Here is a 22,382-nt window from a genome sequence, read left to right on the forward strand (position 1 = left end):
TTTCTCTTGGGGCAAAAGAAGATGGTGCTGGTGTTGTAAGCATGAGTGCAAAATCCGCTCCGATCGCGGATTTTGCGGATTTTCGGTGAATCCGCGGTCCGCGAACTCTCGCGAATTCACCGAAAATCCGCAATCCGCGATCGGAGCGGATTTTGCGGTCAAAAGTTCAAGCCTAATGCTTAATTTACGATGGCGCCGGCAAGCTGCCAGCGCCATCCTCAAATGGTTACTTAATTAGCTTCAACAGGAAGCTCTAACAGATAAGATAAAGCAGGGGCTCGAGCGCCTGCTTTATTTTATCAGTTGGAGCTTCCTGTTGAAGCTAATTAAGTAACTTTTGCAGGATGGCGCTGGCAGCTTGCCGGCGCCATTGTAAATTATTTACATGGGGAAAAACGGTGGTGTCTTCTTGAATAAATATGAAGGGCAGGGTTCATTCTGGCACGACGGTCCTGGCACAAAAAATAAACCTCAACAGGAAACACTTGCAGATATCAATAACGCATGTGCCCTAGTTGAAGCTTAAATTCAGTGACTCATTCATCAGCCCAAAAATAATCGTGAGCGTTGTGGAGGCTGGGCAGGTGTGTCGAGCACGAGTCTGTCTCTTAATCTGCTGCTCTGATCGGTCTCTGACCTTTTATACACACAAGCGCCATGTGCGCTCGCATGGAAGCCCCGTCCGTTTGGCCCCGCCCGAGCTTCTGTCTCTTAATCTGCTGCTCTGATCGGTCTCTGACCTTTTATACACACAAGCGGCATGCGCGCTCGCATGGAAGCCCCGTCCGTTTGGCCCCGCCCACACACTCGAGGAAGCCCCGCCCCCAAATCCGCCGATCCGCATAATCCGCGGATTTTGCGGATCCACGATCCGTGAATCCGCAAATTCGTGAATCGTGGATCCGCAAAATCCGCCCATGCTTATGGTGTTGCACTCTTGCATTGTCCACCCCCCACACCCAAAAAATGTAAAAGAAACTGTCTTTTTGTCTCCTCCACAGGGCAGACTGGAGGTTTTCCCCAAGTTGCCCCTGGGTGCCAGAAGGACTACTGTTTTTAATAAAATAATGGGGTGGTCTGGTCCATCCTAACATCTGCCTTCCCCTCACCCCTAAAGCCTTAACAGTCTTTCTGCTCTAGTGTGCACTAAGAAATCCTATCCTAATGGCAAACGAGAGGACATTTTATTCCTTTTGGTGTTTCTATTACATATGTGCCAGGAGAGTGTGGCTAACTCCAAGTATCATCCTACATGCAATGGTGAATGCCTGTGCCAGTTGGGCTTGGGAAGGCTTCCACCTGGGAAAACCTACAGGACCCAGACAGTCCTGAAAGCTAGATACCTGGTGAAGTACAGGGTGGTGTACTACCCATAAACTCCACAACATTTGCGTACCCACAAGGCCCAGCAAACCACAAGCTTTAACTAAAAACACACACTTTTTTCACATCTGTGAGGAAAACATTTAGAACCTGCGGGCAGTTACACATTTCCTGCCACCCAGCATCCCTCCAAGTCTCCTGATAACAATGGTGCCACACTTGTGTGGGTGTGCCAAGAGACCTTGACACAAAAGACCCTATAATGCTACGTGGAGAGATAAGTGATGGAGTAGCTGTGGGATGTATGGCTGTGCTCTGCCACCACCCATGGAAACCTATGAACCACAGACAATTTTGAAAACTAGACAAACAGGGGATTCTAGGGTAGTGTACCTTACATGAATCCCATGAGGTTTTCTTGCCTGCAATGCCCTGCAAACCTCAAACTATGTCTGAAATCACACATTTTCTTTGCAATTCTGTGATGAAAACTGCCAATGCATGGCCCCAAATATTACAGCTACCCATATTACCTTTCAACATAGGGTTTTAGTGCCTTGTGTGTCGCCCACTCAAATAGGGGACTGTTCTGATCGTGGGACATGTGGGAAATTAGGCTGGTAGGAAATGTGTGGCACCCTGCAGATTCCAGAACTTTCTGTCACAGAAATGTGAGGAAAATGTTTAATTTTTACCAACATTTGATGTTTGCAATGGCATCTGTGTAAAATTACCCAGTGAGAGCCACACAAGTCATTCACCCCTGGACTCCGCTGTTTGTCTAGTTTTTAAATTTTTTAATGTTTTTGTGGCTTCCATAGGTGCCGGCAGAGCCATGGCCAAAAATCCAAAGCTACCCTTTTTGCAAAACAATGGTCAGCTTTGAGTGGAAAAATGTGATGTGTTCATGTTCGCAGTTTGGGTCGTTTCCTGCCACGGGCACTAAGCCTACTCATACAAGTGGGGTACCATTTTCATCAGGAGACTTGGGGGAATGCTGCATAGAAGGAACTTTGTGGCTTCCCTCAGATTCCAGTCCTTTTCATCACAGAAATGTGAGGAGAATGTGTTTTTAGTTAAAGTTTGAGGTTTGCAAGGGATTATAAGTAAAAAAAACTAGCAGGAGCCACACAAGTCACCCGACCATAGAGTCTCCAGGTGTCTATTTTTCAAAACTGTGCAAATGTGCTAGGGTTCCCTAGTTGCCGGCTGAGCTAGGGACAAAAATCCACACATACCCGCTTTGCAAAAAAAAGGGTACGTTTTGAGTGATAAAATTTGACGTATCCATGTTGAGTTTTGGGCCATTGCAGAAAGAACAATTGATGGACAGAATGAAGAACAATGTCATACATTCACCCCAGTACAGAGATCTGGGCCTAAATCCATCGTTTTTTTGCTTACCATTTCATTCAGTCTTGACCCTTAGCCCGTTGGGAACAGTCCAGCCCGAACTGCCTGGCCAGGTCCTCCCTGGACTGGAAACAAGCATCCCAGGTCCGGTTTTGGGCCATTTCCTGCCATGGGCACTAGGCCTAACCATGCAAATGTGGTACCATCTTTGTCAGAAAACTTAGGGAAATGCTAGCAGGTGAGAAGTGTCTGCCTCTTCTCAGATTCCAGAACTTTGCATCACAGTAATGTGAGGAAAATCTGTTTTTTTGTCAAAGTTTAAAGTTTACAAGGCATTCTTGTATTAAAAACCTGATTAAAGCCACTTAAGTCAACCCAACCTGTATTCTCCCAGGTGTCTAACCTATAAAAAAATTCAGGTTTGCTAGGTTTCCAATGGAAAAAGGGTCAATTTTCAGTGTGAAAATGTTCTGTGTTTATGTCGCATTTTGAGCCATTTCTTTGTGTGGCCACTAGGCCTATCCACACAAGAGAGGTATAATTTATATTGAAAGATATGTGGGAGCATAGAATAGTAGAGCATCTATTTGTATCAACTGGATTTCATTGCATTTGTGCCTTCCAAATGTAAGCTGGTGGGTAAAAAAGAAGATATTTTGAAAAACACTCTATCAATCATATGCTAGTACCTGTACTCACAAATTCAGAAATGTACAAATAACCACGACTCTTAAAATTCATATCTTGTGCCCATTTCAGAAATACAAAGGTTTCTTTGATACACATTTTGTGCTCTACATATCTCACTATATGAATTGATCTAGTCTCGTACACAAAGTAAAACCTTTGTAAAGTTCAGCTCTGTTGTTGGATCTGGGTACCTTGTGTTCTTGGAGAACCTACAACCATATGTATACCAGCAGCCAGAGGGTCTTGCTGAAATAATGGTATATTGCTTTTAAAAAGCAGCCATCGTGGCAAAAGTTACAGATGAAAGAGTTGTCAATCAATCAATCAACCAGGGAATTTTAAGCGTGCTACTCACCCTTGAGGGTCTCAAGACACTGAGGGGGGGTCCACAGATCTGTTTAGCCGAAGAGCCAGGTCTTGAGGATCTTCCTGAAGGTGTTTGGGGAGGGGCGCATCTGATGTCTTCTGGTAGCTCGGTCCAGGTCTTGGCTGCAATGTGAGAGAAGGATCGTCCACCTGCTCTGGCTCTGTGGATGTGCAGGGTATCTGCCAGTGCGAGGTTGGAAGATCAGAGGTTTCTTTTGAGTACGTGGAATTTCATTCTGTCTTTGAGGTATTTAGGTCTGTTGTTGTGTAGGCATTTTTAGGTGTGAGTGATGATTTTGAAAGTGATTCTTTTCTCCACGGGGAGACAGTGGGAACTTTGTAGCTGTTGGCTGATGTGTTCGTGTCGGGGGTTGCCGAGGACGAGTTTGGCGGCGGTGGTCTGTATTGTCTGAAGTATGCGGAGTAGGCACTTGTTAATGCCAGCGTAAAGTGTGTTTGCATAGTCTAGTCTGCTGGTGATGAGTGCGTGGGTGATTGCCTTCCTTGACTCATGGGAGATCCACTTGAAGGTCTTGCAGAGGATGCAGAAGGTGTTGAAGCAGTTGGAGGTGACGGCCTTGACCTGTTGGTTCATGGTGAGTGATGAGTCGAGTACGATGCTGAGGTTCTTGGTGTGGTCTGAGGGGGTAGGTAGGCTTCCAAGGGTGGTCGGCCACCACGTGCTGTCCCATGCAGAAGGGGCGGTACCAAGGACAAGGACTTCTGTCTATTTGAGGTTGAGCTTCAGGCAGCTGTTGGTCATCCAGACTGAGACGTCTTGCATTCCTTTCTGGAAGTTGAGTTTGGCAGTGGTGGGGTCTTTGGTGAGGGAGAGGATGAGCTGGGTGTCGTTGGCGTAGGATACGATGTTGAGGCCATGTTGTCGGAGGATGGCTGTGAGGGGGGCCATGTAGATGTTGAAAAGGGTGGGGCTCAGTGATGAACCCTGTGGGACTCCGCAGGTGATTTTAGTGGGGTCAGAGAGGAAGGGTGGGAGTCTGATCCTTTGGCTTTTTACGGTGCGTAATGATCGGATCCAGTCCAGGGCTGTTCCTTCTATGCCTGCATTGTGTAGTCTGGAGACTAGTGTGTGATAGGAAACGGTATCGAAGTTCGCTAACAGGTCCAGTAGGATGAGGGCTGCGGAGTGGCCTTGGTCCAGGATGGTGCCGATGTAGTCTCTGGCGGCGAGTAGGGAAGTCTCTGTGCTGAGGTTGCTTCGTAATCCGGATTAGGACGGGTCGAGGACGGCATTATCTTCAATGAATCGTGTCAGTTGTCAAAAATGGTTGTTTTTTTCCTACTCATTTTCACTATTTCTTTAATTCAACAGTAGTTTCTTTGGGAAAGCCGTTAGGGATCTGTTCATTTGACCCCTTGTTGAATTCTAAATGTTGACTACTTTTCAGAAATCTATAACTTTCTTGGATCACCCACGGGTTTCAAACTGGCTTCCACCACAAATTAGAAGTAGTTTGAGGGCACAAAGAATAGGAAAAATGGGCTACCTCTTTTTAAAATGCCAAAACTGTGAGAATAATATAGATTTTATTCCGCTCTGCATGTTCCTGAAAGCTGAGATGACAGTGGCTTTAGCACAGCAAATTATTTTTGGATGACATTTTTAAGAGAATCACCAGAAAGTTTTATGCAAGCCCTTTTTCCTACTTTTGTTTTTAAACTTCACAATGTAACTTTTTTTTGTCTATTTTCTCAATCCCATCCAGGGGAATCCACAAACTTTTTTGTACCTTCAGAATTCCTGGTACGTTGAAAGAAAGGATTCAAATTTGGAATGCATGGCTTATGTGGAAAAATGACCCCATATAGCCAAAAAGAGACTCAGCACTAAGATGGGGGAAGCCCGTCATTTAAGGGGTTAAACAGTTCTTTTTGTGGGGATGAGACACAGCCCATTCAGAAGTGTGAGGCCGGGTCCAACTCCTTGTTTCCATCCTTCCCAGGATGGCCCATCAGTATGTGGATAGTTCATCAGTCACATATAAGCTCCCTTTGTGTGTGGCTATCTAGAGTGAATGCAAAAGGCTGAGCTTTTACCTACCCCAGATCTGTATTTGAGCCAGGGAGCAGGCACAAAGGGCTTAAGAGCAGAAAAATGCCAACTTTCTAAAGGTGGCATTTTCAAAGTTGTAATCATAGATCAAACTTTGCCATTAAAGAGGATTTATTATTACAAGTCCATAGGTGGCAACAAAAAGAGTTCTGCACCCTCTCAATCAGGAAGCATAACTTGTTAAATGTAATATGAAATCCCCAATGTTATTCTTTGAGAGAGGTCGGCCTTGCAGTAGTGGAAAACGAAATTGGGAGTTTTCCACTACCAAAACTTATAAAACTTAAAAGTACTACCTTTTAGTTACACAGCACCCTTCCTTATTGGTTTCTTAGAATCTACCTTAGGGGTGACCTATATGTAATAAAAGGGAAGTTTATGGCTTGGCAAGGGGTTGTGAATGCCACATTGACATGACAGTGGAACTGCACACACAGGCTCTGCAGTGGAAGGCCAGACACATGTTGTAAAGGGTTATTTAAGTGAGTTGCACAATCAGTGCTGCACGCCCACAAGAAGCATTTACCTTATCGACTCTGAGTACATTTAGTGCACTCTACTCGGGACTTTTAAGTACATTAAATACGCTAATTGTGGGCAAACCAATGACACCATGTTTACGGGAGTGAACACATGCATTTTAGCACATGTTAGCAGTGGTAAACTGCTCAGAGTCCTAAAACCAACAAAGAACAGCTCAGTGTACAGTGAGGAAAACAGGTGAAATGTTTTGGAGAAGACCACCCTAGGGCTCACCCTAGGGCTGACAGGTCTAACAATGCGGGAGTGTAGTGGGAGGTTATAGACTCTCTGTGCATCTTAAGCAAAAGTGACTGTATGCTACAGTGGTATCTGCATCTGAGTCCTGGGCAATTTGAAGGTCGCTGATAAGTGTGATGCAGTCAGACTGCAGGGTATAGGGCTGCTTTGTGTAAAACAGTCATCCTCTTCCTCCTCCTCACCTCCTTTTTCAATCATTGTGCTTAGAGCTGCTTCCCCTCTCTCATCACCACCACCAGATATCTTTTTAAGGTGCTTCTCCCACCGAATTGAGTAATTTTTGTCATGTGGGACATTTGGACTCCAGTACCATAGCGTGAACCTGTCTTACATTGCCGAACACTTGTGTGACAAATGGAGCATGTTGCAATGTTATCCTCCTGCTTGCTAATTGTACAGAAATCCCAAACTGAGGAGGATAAACATTTTAGTGTGCCAATGACTCAAGAACTGGAAGTAGGTGGGTTTGTCAATCACCTCTCTCTGTAGTGTGTACTTCAACTGAGGTAGTGATTGATGTAGGTCTTAGTGCGGTTCTTAAAAATATGGAAGCTGTCAGTGGATAGTGGTGGAACTGCATCCTTCTAAGCAGGTTGAATAGGCGGGGTCATCCCAGTGTACTCTGAGCCACCGTCTAAACTGACAACAATTACTGGCTCATCATCACTGTCAGTTTCCATAATTCTTTTGCTTTCAGGAAGTTTATTTTTTATTTGTCCCTGGTGGCTGGTCTCAGACTCGATCGGAGTCCAATCCATGTCCAGATCATCAGAAGGGGGGCTTGGAGAAGATGGTGGAATAGTCTTTCTTTTTCATACTGGAGATCATGAAGCCAATGGTTCAAGCGCTACAGCTTGCTAAGCAGGAAGCTTAACCTCCGGTTCTGCTCCTAAATCAGGAAGAACTGTTGCTGGCTCCTGTTGTCCATTTTGGTTACTTTGCAGGTGAAACAAATCCAGTTCATACTGACTGCTCTTTCCATGACTGCCTTACTGAGAGACATGGGCTTGGGCTTAGGTTGAGGTGGTGCCACCAATATGGGAGTGCTGGTCCCAGCTTTTTGCTGCCCGGAGGAGGGTGCAGCAGACACACCACATTTCCTGAAAAAAGTAGATAGATGCACACCAGTGGTGGCAATCTCTTCCTTTTTCTCCTCACTGGCCCCTTTCTTGCCAGGAACACCTTTCTTTAGACCCATCTTCAAGTTCTTAGCTCTGGCAATTGAAACTCAGCTGTACAAGTGGAAGCAGACGAGGAGGACTCAGATGATGGCACTCAGAACTGGCTTTATGTGTGGTAGTACATTCTCTCTGGGGACCTAAACCAATACCTTTTAGGCGCAACAGTAGGCAAAGAGATCAGCACTCAAACTTCACTCTGCAACATCCCAACGCAATGCACACCACTGCATGGAAGCAAGAGCCGCAAGAACAATCGCCTCCTGGAAGAACTAGAACATCTCAATTTTAGTGATCTTAATGGAAGATTCCCAGGAGTCTTCCCTGTGTGCCATCACACTACCGCTCTTCAACATGCCCCATACTAGACTACACGTTTGTAAGCCTATCACTGTATCCCTGCATCCATGGATTTAGATTGGGAGACAAAGGAGACTGTGATCACCAACCACGTGAAACTCTGTTAATAGCAACCACACCCTTTTCCATCTACAGAGAAGAGGCCTTAGGCACTAGTTACACCTCAAACCTCAGGAGGATCAAATCTGCGGTGTCAAAGGCGGAGTCCCAATCAACATCAGCAATTGACCTCTTTCAGTCCCAATCAACAGACACAAAAGACTGCTTAACCAACTGGGAACACTTTACTGCTACATTTCTTAATCTCTATGCCTCTTCATCTGAAAAACATCATTACCAGGCACTCAGCCGGGGAAACAGGATCCAGACAGCTCAAAGGGTTCAATTAATGCTGCTAAAAAAATCAGTAAATGACACTCTATGATCTCTGGGAAGGCAGCCCGGGGCCACACGCCTTCAACTCCACCTGCGACAACAAAAAAATGCAATAAAAAAACTGAAATGGGGACTTAACAAAAAACAAGAAGAAGAAACTTGGGCAAGACTCCTGCACGACATAAACCATAGTGACAGCACCCGGTTTTGGAACGCGGTGAACACTCTCATCACAAGGGCTTCTTGTCACATATTCCAGAAGAAACCTGGGGAATATTTTTAACTGAGCATTTTAATCATCAATCTAGGGGTGAATAAACAATCAATCTAAACAGATTCTCATCAAGGGACCGCCATACCTGTCACCGATCACACATCTGACCATGACGTCAGTGTCTTGATGACACTCTTAATAAAGAAGCAGATTGCAAAAGGGAGAAGAGAAGGGGCGCCGGGCCAGAATGGCATTCCACTGGCACTTTCAAACAGAAGACGGTTGATTGGGCAAATACTTTGCAACCCCTTTTTTCTAAAGTCAGAATATTCAATAGAATACCAGAGACATGGAAGGGCTTGACGATAGTACCGATCCATAAGAGTGGTGACAAGGCCTTGTCAGGCCATTACCGCTTAGTGGCATTGATCGACAATGAGACAAAATACTGTGCGGGCACCGTACTAGTGGACCTTACAGCCTGGGGAGACACAAACAAGATAATTCCTTTAAATCAGACTTGTTTCTGTAAAACATCAGGTACAACAACAAATATCCTTGCAATTTGATTACTTACCGACACAGCCAAAACTGCCAACCATCCATTACACTTATGCTTCATCGACTTTGATAACGTCAAGAGGGAAGACTGTGGGGGAAGCTGGCATGCTGGGGAATTCAACAAGCTGTCCTAAACCTCTTGGCACTTCTCTACACTTACACATGGGTCCAGGTGAATCTGGGCGGAGATCTTTCCTCTCTAGAAAAGTGCCCCAAACCAAAGGCCTGAAGGAGGGTAGCGTGCTCGTACCCACCCTATTTAACCTGTTCACGGCAGACGTCCCACCAGCACTTAACATCTGCAACTCGCATGCACCTAGGCTAGGAGGCAAAACACTGACTAATCTCATGTACGTCGATGATGTAGCCCTGCTCAGTCACACCCAGGTGGGCCTGAAACACCTTTTCGATGAACTGCAGAATTATTCCACAGAGAACAACCTAAAAATCAACTTCAGGAAAACAAGGACTATGACAATCAACAACAAAAGGAGTCGGCAGGGGAGATGGCACATGAGCGGGATACAAATAGAACCAACCACTGACTTTAAGTACCTAGGGGTCATTATCAAAAAGGAAGGGTCTTTTGCCCCTCAGAAAGAAGAAATCAGAAGGAAAGGGGTGGTTATAGCAATACCAATGAAAGATTTCACATCAAAACTAATGGGGCCCACACAAAGTTGAATATTTTATATGTCACATTTCTTTTCCCCAACTTCTATTAGTGTGAAAACAGACTAGTATATTTAGCAGGAGCATATTCCAGTCCTGACGAAAGCCAAGATACCTCTAAGGAGTGTCAAGAGGCTGAAACATGTAGACCTCATTCCATCGTCACCAACCTGCAGGCATACATTTTTCCTGTTAGTACCATTAGTTTCTAATCCTGGCCCAAGGATGAGGCAATAAAATGTCATCATGCACCTGGTAGCTAGTTTTATCTCACCTCCTCACAATGTAAGTTTTTTTTTGCGCTGCCCACTTCACCCTACCTAGTTTGTTGCCCATCATTGCTGGATTTAGTACATACAAGATTAGGAATAATACATCCCTGAGCTCCTCCCTCTCTGAGAGGGGGTTGTAACCCATGGCGGGCCTAGGTTTTCCTGTCACGAGGCAAATCCCAATGATGAAGCAAGCCACCTCTGGTGGGTGAGGGATTTCATCCTAAAAAGGGATATCCCCAGGGGTAATCTTGGATGTTGTCATTCTGTTTGATTTGTTATTTTTCTAGACCCTACGGTTATCTGTAGTGTTATGGCCCACACTAAGTCACCTCCTAAAGGCAGCACAGGCCAAACTATTGCCCAAGATAACCTATGAAAGCGAAGCAATGCGGGCCGAGACGCCAAACTACTGGACAGCACCTTAGTCACAGCGTACAGAATTATGTTCAGTTTCCCAAACTACACCTCACCAGCCCAAGTAAGGCTAGAGTTTGGCTTACTAAAACAATCTCTGTCCAGTCATGGTGCTTATTTCATCTGCTGGAAGATCAGATCCTCCACTCTAGGGGCCGGATGTAGGTAATTCCGATTTACCTACTCTTAAATACGAATCATACCGATTCGGTATTTAAGAGTAGGTAAATTGGAAGGAGGCAGATGTAGGTAATTTTTATTTTATAATTACCGATTCTGTAAGATTCGGTATTTACCGATTCGGTAAATACCGAATTGGTATTTCCCATTGATTCCTATGGGCCTTGAAGCCCATAGGAATCAATGGGAAATACCGATATGGTATTTACCGAATCGGTAAATACCAAATCCTGGCAGGGGGAACGGGGTGTCACTTTGACACACTGTAGCACCCCAATTGCAGGCTTGTGTGCCATGTGGCACACAGACATGCCCTAAGGGCATGTCTGTGTGCCACATGGCATAGGTGTACATGCACAGATGTAACAATTTACATGTACACTGGAATTCGGTATTTTACCACCCAATAGGTTTGGGTGGTAAAATAAGGAATCCTAAGAGCCTGTGGCACTGCAAACTGTGCCACCCACATATGGATTTACAGAATCGGTATATTTACAGATTCAGAAAAATACCGAAGTGGTAAATTTACCGAATCGGTAAATATACCGATTCTGTAAATTCCGACCCACCTACATGTCAAAAGCCAAATACCGGTCGGTAACGGCCGAAATCGGGCGTTACCGATCGGTATTTGGCTACCTTCATCTGGCCACAAATACCTTAAACCAACTTTTATGACCAGAACTCAGCAGAGGGATACCTTCCCTGTAAGAAGCTACCTGCAGGAGTCTCTGGAAACCATTGGGCTCACTGACCTTTAGAATACAAGGCTCCCTCACTCAACTTTCAAGGAACTGGTTTGGAAGTCTGTAAAATGACTCTCACTGATAGACGACAAGGCTACTTTCTCAGCCAGATCTCATGCCTTGATGACCCTTAACACTTACAAAAAGCTTGAACTTCAAAAATATTTCAACCAGTAAAACCTAAAACCCTAAAAATGAAGGGGCATATAATCAAGAATGGGCGTTACATTATCGCCGCTTTTATCGGCAGGAAACTGCGATAAAGCGGCGATAATGGGCTTGATAATATGCTCTATGAATTCCAATCGAAGCCCATGTTAGATGTAAAGACATCTAACATGGGCTTCGATTGGCATTCATAGAGCATATTATCAAGCCCATTATCGCCGCTTTATCGGCAGTTTCCTGCCGATAAAAGCGGCGATAATGTAAGGCCCATTCTTGATAATATGCCCCGAAATTCCTTAGGCATCGACTAGGCCTCCTTCCATGCACCCAGAACCTCCCACCCGGCAGAGGGTGCCAATCAAAATGTCTTGCAGAGACATTCTGCCCTTAATCTTCAAGGAGCTACTGCAAGAAAGGTAACTGCTGTTAAAGCACCCTTCAAACAGAGAGGAATTCGCAGTAGGTGGCAAGCTGTGCTGGCATGCTTTGATCAGGGGGACACACAATTGAACTGTTGAGTGGTAATATATTACATGCTGGCTGAGCAAAAAAAGCCACAAGCTCCCGACTAAAGAGACTGTCGGGCTATCAGTTGAAGAAGCACCTGAACGATCACCAGGTGGTGTGCATAGGCTAAAAACTCCGCGCTAGGCCCTCTTGCCAAGATCACTACTTTCAAACGAAATTGTCATGTCTGCAGCTGAATCAAGGCAAGAACTGGATTCCAGTTAATTCTCAAAGGAAAATTGACACACACATAACACCACAAAAAAAAAAACATATTAAACTGCTCCAAAACCCACACGTGGCGTTTCAATTGATTAATCTAAACAACAGCGGAAGCCTGATTGACACCACATTACACCATGTCAGGGATGCAAACCAGGGAGACCTTCTATCTTTCTCTTTCCCCCTTGCTCTTCTCTCTCTGCTACCACTCTTTACTTTCTTGAACTACGAGCATCTGGCAAACAAACTGGCATCAGGCTGAATGGAATGATCCCGGTTTTCATAAGAACATGTTGCTCCTTTTAAAAACCATTTAGCTGCCTAAAAAAATGTGCCATAATGAGCTATATCCTGGTTGCACCAAGCCTGCCAGGTTTTATTTCCAAACATGAATTTGTTGCAGTGCATTTTATTGCAGGCATTAAGCTGACCACGAAGAAACGGTCTCATTATCTGACAATGCTACTATTTCCTCTCCTACTCCGCAACAATAACATAATAACTTTTTAGGATGCACCAATTTCTACTTCCCCGGCGCCTGTCAGATGCTTTTACCAGACATGCATGTGCGGCACTGCACTTTATGGTACATATTAATGGTTTTAAAGACATGTACCAATGGTTTTATGGATTGTTTTAATGCATTGGAATGGTTTTTAGTAACTATGCAAAATGAAATAAATTAAAACTGGTAGTACTCTGCGTGATGTCATTTCAATCCATACCATAATATAATATTTCAACATACAGATTTAAAGGTTTGCTTTATGTACCTCTAGGAGCTGAGACACCTGTGGCAGGCAGGGGATGCAGGGAAAAAAGGATAAATCCTTAAATAACATTAATAGTGGTGTGCGCCTATCACAGGCATGGGGTGCAGAGGAAAATGTAAAAATCCTTAAAAAATGTAATACTGGTGTGTGTCTATGGCAGGGAGGGGGTGCAGGGGAAAATGGAATCATTATTTTAAAAAAGTAATGATGTGTGCGACTATGGCAGATAAGAGGTGCACAAGAAAATGGAATAATCATTAAAAACATTAATTCTGATTTGTACCAATGACCTAGGACATCTATGACAGGCAAGGATGCAGGGAAAAATCAATTAATGATAAAAAAAGAATTGCCGATGTCTCACTAATAACTATGATAAATCCTATGGGAGGCAAGGAGGTGCAGGGGAACATGGAAAAAATAATAAACACTGTACATACGTATTACAATGATCCGCAAGCACATTAAACTGATATCGGGGGAAAAAAATAAATAAACAAAAACAAAAAGGCATAGCTCTCTTCTATCATTGTCCCTCGAAAATGGCTTTGAAAACTGGGAGAAAAAAATGAAACCCACAGGCTGGCTACACAAAATGGCCTCCGGCCACATGTTTAAACAACACCAAGCATGAAGGCATGGAAAACAAAGAACACATAAAGGCCTTGTTCAAATGCACACTGACTACTACAAAATGGCCGCCAGCCACAAGCAACGTGAAAGAAGGGTTGGACAACAAAAAACACATGTAGGCCTATGGCTACTTCACAAAATGGCCGCTGGCCACATGCTCAATCAACAACAAGCAAGTAGGCATGGACAACAAAGAACACATGAAGGCCTATGCCAAAAGCACACTGACTACTACAGAAAATGGGCATATGCCGCATGTTCAAACAACAACAAGCAAGGAGGCATGGATAACAAAGAACACATTCAGGCCTATGGACACTGACTAAACAAAATAGCCAGATTGCAAGAAGGACAAAGACAAAATGATGGCCTATCTCAAACACACACACAGACCAGACAAAGTAAATGGCCACTTGACCTGCAAACAAAAGATGCATGGTAAACAAAGAAGAAAACACTGCCCTTATTTCAGCAATGTCAAAAATGAAAATTCAGTCAGCTCTAAAAAATCCCCCAACAACACATATCTTCCAAAGGCATAAGAAAAATACCCTAGCAAAATACACGTTAACACTTTGCAGAAAAATGTGAAATACAAAACAAAATTAATTTTGCATGTAAATGAAGGCCATCTCTAAATCACAGATGCTTTAACACAACATATAACACAGAAACAGTTGTTTTACATACCGAAGGCCTAGTACCTGCTGCATGGCCCATGGGCAGGCTAGGCCACATGCTAAAATGAATAGTGCACATTTTACAAACATATCACTTATCCTTGCAAATGTTGTTCCTTGTAAAAACTAAAAAAGTGAAAGCAAAAAATAAGCCCCTACTGCAATTCCAGGCTATCCAGAGTCAAATTAAAAAATTGATTAAAAAACAAAAAAGGAATAAATATATACTGGTTTATGTCCTCTATCAAACAACTCCATTAACCAAAAGTTTTTTTACCTACTTGCTAGATATAATAGATATGGAAGGAATTGCAGACAAAGAGAGTGATCCTTTCACCTCAAAATCCAAGTGAAAAGTGACCAGGGGATGGATAAAGTACTGAGCGATGTCTTCTGGAAAGGAAGAGAAAGTTGGAGTGCCTGTGCCACTTCCTTTAAAAGAAAAAGTGTGCTTCACACGAAAAAAAACCCTACCAGTACTGTCTGTTTGGGTAGAATATTCATTGGAAAAGGTAGGTTCAATTTGATTTAGCTGCTTATTTATTGAGTAGAAAATCTACTCCAGAAGCAGCCTCTACCTCTCATACATGCCCCACATTAACACAATGGCTCTGGAAGGCTCCTTGGTGATTGGAAATCACACTGGGGTCCCCCAAATCTCACTCACGCTCGCTTGGAAGAGCCTTGCATTGTCTTCATTATCATCACATTGCTTGAATGGCAGCAAAATTCCACCATACTGCAGTTGACAGAATTAGTTACAAGAGTAATGCAGAGTTAGCAAATTCTACCAGTTCCACCAGTAGAATTAAAATTCCTACTGGGCCTACTCCATACTCTCAAACCAACACCTAATACCATTTATGTTCCTGATGTGGTTAAAACATTATGGTACAAAAGGGGGTGGTGATGGACGGAGCATCTGAACCAATCAAACACTCACACCCAGTCAACAGATCTGGGTTTAATCCATCACCGTTCTTTAGCCCACTCTGCCACCCCAGTTTAGACATGGCCATATGCAAATCAGTCTGACCCTGTGCCTCATGGGAACAGTCCAGCCCGAACTGCCAAGCCATGCCTTCCCTGGACCGGAAACAAGCTTCCTAGGACCGGTTTCTGGCATTTCAGCCGTCTTCAGCCAGGCTTGCTTGAATCCAGTGGCAAAGTGAGCAAGATTAAACCATTAGGCAACAGCCAACAGAAACAACCTCCCTATTGCAACAAAAAACCCAGTCATTCCTCACACAAAAACCTTCACATCAGCTTTACGATTCATGCACCAATATTGCAGATCAGAAATGAAACACAAGTTTGAAATTTCAAATACTATTACATGTTATAAATTTGACCGACTAATTTTCACAAAGACCTGGTTCAATGACACATCCCACACGATATTTGACCTGCAGCTTTTGGTACAGTAAATCACCTTTTACTCCCTGAAATACAAAAACAATCGAATGGGCATTGACAATGTGAACCTAAAGTAGTAACATCCTTCCTCTTGGGTAGGTCACTGAGGATCAAAATTGATGACTGTCTGTCTTTAGTAAAGGCTGTGGATAATGGAGGCCCCCAGTGTGTTATCCTTAATCTTACCCTGTTCAACCTCCATATTGAGCCTCTGGAAGTCCTACAAAAAAAGGCAGTGATCCTCTACCACCAGAATACAGATGACACCCAACTCTACTTAAAGGTTTCAACCTCTAATTACATTTCTCACCTTGCCACCACTCTAAACTCCATCAAAGCTGCATGACTTCTCACAACTTAAAACTGAAGCCTTACAAAACTGAATTCCTTGTTATTTCCTCTTCACACTCACCACACCTGTACAAACCTGGATGGATACACTCAACAGCTTTGACAAAAAACCCATCATCATTACCAGTATCAGATCCTTGGGAGTTGCTCTGGATAAAAGGCTTACTGTTTTGACCCAAATCAGCAACATGGCCAGTAATGTGTGGTTTCAACTATGTTTCCTTTGGGGAATCCACCACTACATTTCTCAGCATGATCTGAAATCTCTAGTTGAATCACTGGTTCTCACCCAGAATTGTCTATTGAAACTCTGTTCCGACAAGTCTCCCAAAACCCACCTCATTCTTCTGAGTACACAGCTGCATATGGCAGCTCATTTCATCTTTGGGGTAAAAAAGAAACAATCATAGTCCACCTATGCTTGTTGGTCTCTACTGGCTCCCCATAGAAATCAGGGCAATATAGAACAGCCTGTATCACTCTAATTACCTTACCCAATTCACTCATTGCTACCTATTAAACAACCTGAGGCTATTGAAAGACAACAGCCCATCATGAAACACTGAAGCTTCTGAACTTCAAAAAGGAACAAATCATGCCACAATCTTTCTGGGGATATGTGACCAGAATATGGAACTCCCTACACATTAAACTGTGCACCCTTGTCTCATTGTCGATCTTCGAAAGGGAGCTGGAAGCCTTTCTCTTAAAAAGACACTTTGGCCAGTTGTCCTCTTAACCAACCTCCCCTATGATAATGTACCCTACCTTGACCACGATTACTGCACTGTCTCAGACTCACTTGACCTAAACTTGCTGCTGCAATCTATACCACCTACATCCTCTGACTAATCTAAGTCTTTTCCTTTGTAATGATCAATATGAACAACTGTGGGTAGGTATCTACCCACCTATTTGGAATGCAGGTTCGCCGAGATCTGTTTTCCAGTGCGGACCAGTGGGGGCATGTCCTCTGCGGCAGGCTTACTCTTTGTGGTTGCATTGGGGGTGCAGTGTCTTATGTCGCTGGTAGAGGTCTCTTTGCCGTTCTATGTGGATGCCTGGTGACGGCCTGTGGTACTACACCCATTCCCTTGCTTTGTGAAATTTCTTTGATGACTTATGCTACGGCTGGGATATTTTTTGACAAAATAATTAATCTAACAAACTTTTTTATTTGAAATTCCAATTGCTCAAATTGTCAGTAATGTGAGATCTATTGCATTGCAAATGCTTGTTAGGTTTGTTACTGTATTTTTTATTACTTGTGTATTTATAATAAAACTTCGGTCTGCCAGAATACCAAACTGCCCATCAAACACCCTGGGGTTTATGACCCACATATCTGACCCTCAGGATGGACACTCTTCTGGTTTCAATGGCCCACAGTGTTGTGGTCAGTCGAATTTGCTAGAACACAAGGGGCACGTTGGCCGCCTTGCACCTATTACTCATCCCATACTGGGCATTACGGGCAGTGTGGTCTCAGAGCATCTCTCTGTCTCTGCACCTCCTCAGCCATGCTTCCTGATGTCTAATACAGGGGTTCCCTTCACACACTTCTCCGAAGCCCCTATTTGTGCCCACTTCGCTCAAGATTTCTACCACTTTTCTTGTCTTATAATTTATAGATACTCAAACACATAATTTACTTAAAAAAATATTACTATCTTCTAAAAATGTTATACATGTATTCAAAAACCAGTACAATACTTAACAAAAAATATAAACACAAACATAAAAAATAAAATAAAATACATAACACTAATATAATGTTGATATTAGTAACATCAATATTTTTGCTATCGATAAAACTAACTTTGATATTAACAAAAACAATATTTCTTACCTTCAGGTCGATATTCTGGTTGCCGATATTCTTGATTTCGACATTCTGTCCCTACGATATTTACAACTCAACATTACTGTAGGTCGATAAACTCGATAATTAGACTGCGCACTGTGAACAGGTATACCAGAGCTCTTTGGACCCCCATAGTAGATAGACTGAGATCCGATTGGGCTTTGCCCATTTTAATACACCCAATGGGATCTGACACACGCCTGTCACTTTCAGTAACAATTGTGGCAGAGCATCAATAATACCTTTTGAACATTTCATGGACAGGTGATGGGGTTTCGTGAGTGAGTGAATGACTCAAGATGAGTGACTTACCTGCACAGACTTCCTGTATGGGTGCCGGCTGTTATGGTAGATAATACTAGACAGAAGGTCCACTGCTGGCTCACCCACACAGTTCCAGTCATTCCTTCCTACTTCCTACTGCTCCTGTTTTATTCTGTTTGTTCTCTCTCTTATCTTGATGAGGAGGTTCAGGTGTAGAGAAATTCCCTAACAAATTTTGGATAATGGTCATAATATGCGTTCACGAAGACATTTGAATTTTCTATAGAATTAAAGGTATTACAGAGTCAGATCCTAGAGGTTCCACTCTTGGACCTCAGACATTTCAGATTATATAAGTATCAGACCTGCTTGGCTAGTGAACGTCTACCGACAGAGACTGACTCTTAGAGTGGCCTCATGTCTGGTGTGGATGGGATACAAACGTCTCCTGCTTGTGCCCTTGGTACCTGGGACAGTCCTTCAGATCACTCTGTGTAGCGAGTACAGTGTCTCACGTCTTACCCTGGCGTTAGTGTAGTGTGAAGAGTCTCAGATACCCTGCATGGGTGGGCAAGTAATAACATCATTGGATAGATTAAATCACTTAATGTAGAAGCATGGACAATTTAAACCACAACAATACAAAGCATGGCTTGTCTGAAATATCGTACAAGAAAGGAATATTAATCACAGCTGACATTGACAGTTGATTACGCCAAATGCACTCCTTGCCTTCCCTAATAAATATAGTGCAGATGGTCTTTTAATTGCCTTTGAAAGTGGTTGAGGGGAGCAAAACAATTCAAGATTATACTTACAATATAATCATGCTTAAAAGACCAGAGACTCAGAACTCTAGTTTGTGGATTTATTATAAGGCCAAAAAAAATTGAATATAAACACAACTTAATATCAGAGTATATAGATACATGAAAATCAATACAGAGCTGAGTCTATGAATCTAAGTCATTCAACATAAAAGGCATATTGTGATAAACTCCAAAATCAAAATGCGACACAGAATGGAAGCTGAATCCAATTCTCTTTTCATTGAGAAGAACAACACAAGTTATCTTTCCCTACACTGCTCTCTATGAGGGTCTTGCCTATCTCCCTTGCATCATATCCCAATGGTGTCAGCACGTGTTGACTTCCTAAGAAGTACTCATGTCAAATGGTTCAGATAGCTTAAGTCTATGTAGCCTGCTCTAAGATGCTCCTTCTCCTCAGAAAAAATGCAGGAGACTAATTATACTGTCTCTGCGCACCATACAAAAAGACAATGTTCCACCCCAATACATCACATAACAAAAACTTTTCAATTGCAACTGTTTGTACTTTTCCACATAAGCTGTGTTGATCAGCTCCTGCTCAGTGGCCTTGGTTCGCAGATCAGCCAGACATGAAAGGCGTCCTCCCTTTTCGCCTTCTAGTCTTCTTCAAAGACATTCCGGGTATCTCCTTAAATCTAAGAATAACAAGGTCAAATTCCTGCACCTGCTGTAGGATGAGAACATACTGTCTGCACATACAAAAAGGATTCATTTAATTAATTCTTGAGAAACCAAGGAGAGACAAATATTCAAAATAACCTGCAGTGTTGGGCCTACAATACAGGCAACTTAAATGATACACAGTAACATTGATATGAATATAATGTCATCCTGCACATTATGTATTCAGAAATTATAGGCTTTTCTATTACATACTAATCCTACTGAAATGTGCATACAGCATTTTAACCCCTTGTATGCTCATGACTGCTCCCGGCCGTCATGCATCACCGTAGGCGTGTGCTCACGACGGCCGGGAGACGTCCGAATCCCGCCGGCTGTTTATTTCTCCCGCACAGCGCGAGAAATAAACCCGCATGCAAAGGGTTAATGTTTAAATGATTTGAATAAATGCATCTTAATGGTCATAAACCACTGCAAACGATAACATATATGTGTGCTGTAACTGCTCTATCACTGTATAACCTGATAATATTATGTCAGAATCATTGACTGCCTTCCTAACACTTTCACATCAGCTGTAGCCATTCTAAAAAAGTGAACCATGCACCCAATGAATGTGTTTGAACTTCCAGTAAAGCAGTATATGGTTGCATCTCGGCACATTATACACCTGGCTCCATTAGAATAGGTAGTAAAACCTTTCTGTGGAGGTCAAGCAAATCTGCACATGCCCATATTAAGCGGTCCAGTGTTTCTTCAGCTCCACTCCTTCAAGAGACATAATCTGCTCTTTTTTATCAACATTTGTCCAAGCACCCCAAACTGAAGGATTACAATATCACATAATTGTATTTTTGCAGCCAGCTTTGAGTCACATATGACTGTCTCATGACACAGACTAAGCATGTTGGACATAATTGGAGGGCTTATTTGACAACTATAGTGGCAACTCTTTTCAAAAGGAAAGTTGCTTACTTTCAGAGGACGACAAGTTGGGAAAAAACTCGTGGTTCAAATGTTTGCTATTCTATAGGGATACCTTTAGTGGGCTTGAACAGAGCATTTCCTAGGAAAGATTCTTTGTAAATAAAGCTCTACCAGAGTACACTCTCGTAATACTTCATATTAAGTTAATACTTCTAATGGCACCTAAGAATGCCAAAGAAGAAAAGTCCAATTCAAGGTGTAAGTGACACTGACGAGTAGAAAGCTGCAAATTAAATAAAAAACGCATTGATTGCATATTCACAGTGTGAAGCATAAATAAGTATGTTTTAGAGTCAATACAGTGAAAGCATACAATAATGTGGGAAGTAATTTGACCTTTAGAACATTGATAAATGTAGGGTAACTACGAACATATCTGATTATGTTGGAATCAATTGACCAAAACACGACCGAATTCAGTCAGCCCATTGCTATAATCTTAGTTTTGAAAAAATCTATTTTTAAACTGTTAAACTTGTTTTATTCTTGCAGCTGATCAAGTTCTCGCTGTAAACCTATCTGTGCCAAACATAAAGGGGTCGATTCCGATTCGGGAAAAACTGCTCCGAATAGCCGTTCGGAGCGTTTTTCCCATACGGATCGTACCCTGCAACGTCCCCCGTACGTACGACGAAGTACGATTCGTACCAGGAGCCGTACTCCGTACGAGTCATACAAGACACCGTATGACTCTAATCGCCGCACGATTCTCCCTCGGAACCCGCTGTACGCGACATCTGTACGGTTCGCGGCTGGTTTTTACGACCCAGCAAGTACGATACGTGTCGGGTAAGCACCGTACGACCCTTTTTTTATGGGAGCTGAAAACAGCCGTAAAAGCAGAGTTCGCACCAAAACAGGTAAGGACCGCCCCCCCCCCCCGGGCACGATGCGTACCCCCCATGATCGCAGGGATACGCATCGTACCCCTGCGATCATGGGGTGTACGAGCCGTAACCCCATTGTACGATGGGTGTACGAGCCGTACCCCATGTAAGATGGGTGTACGAGCCATACCCCATGTACGATGGGTGTACGAGCCGTACCCCATGTACGATGGGTGTACGAGCCGTACCTCCATTGTACGATGGGGGTACGGCTTGTACACCCATCGTTCATGGGGTACGGCTCGTACACCCATCGTACATGGAGTACGGCTCGTACACCCATCGTACAATTGGGGTACGGCTGGTACACCCATCGTACAATGGGGGTACGGCTCGTACACCCATCGTACAATGGGGGTACGGCTCGTACACCCATCGTACAATGGGGGTACGGCTCATACACCGATCGTACAATGGGGTACGGCTCGTACACCGATCGTACAATGGGGGTATGGATCGTACACCGATCGTACAATGGGGGTACAGCTCATACACCGATCGTACAATGGGGGTACGGCTTGTACACCCCATGATCGCAGGGGTATGGTGCGTACCCCTACGATCATGGGGGGTATGGACCGTACGGTGTGTATGTGTTTGTGTGCTTTT

This window comes from Lissotriton helveticus, chromosome 6 (assembly GCF_964261635.1).
Source record: "Lissotriton helveticus chromosome 6, aLisHel1.1, whole genome shotgun sequence".
Taxonomy (NCBI): Eukaryota; Metazoa; Chordata; class Amphibia; order Caudata; family Salamandridae; genus Lissotriton; species Lissotriton helveticus.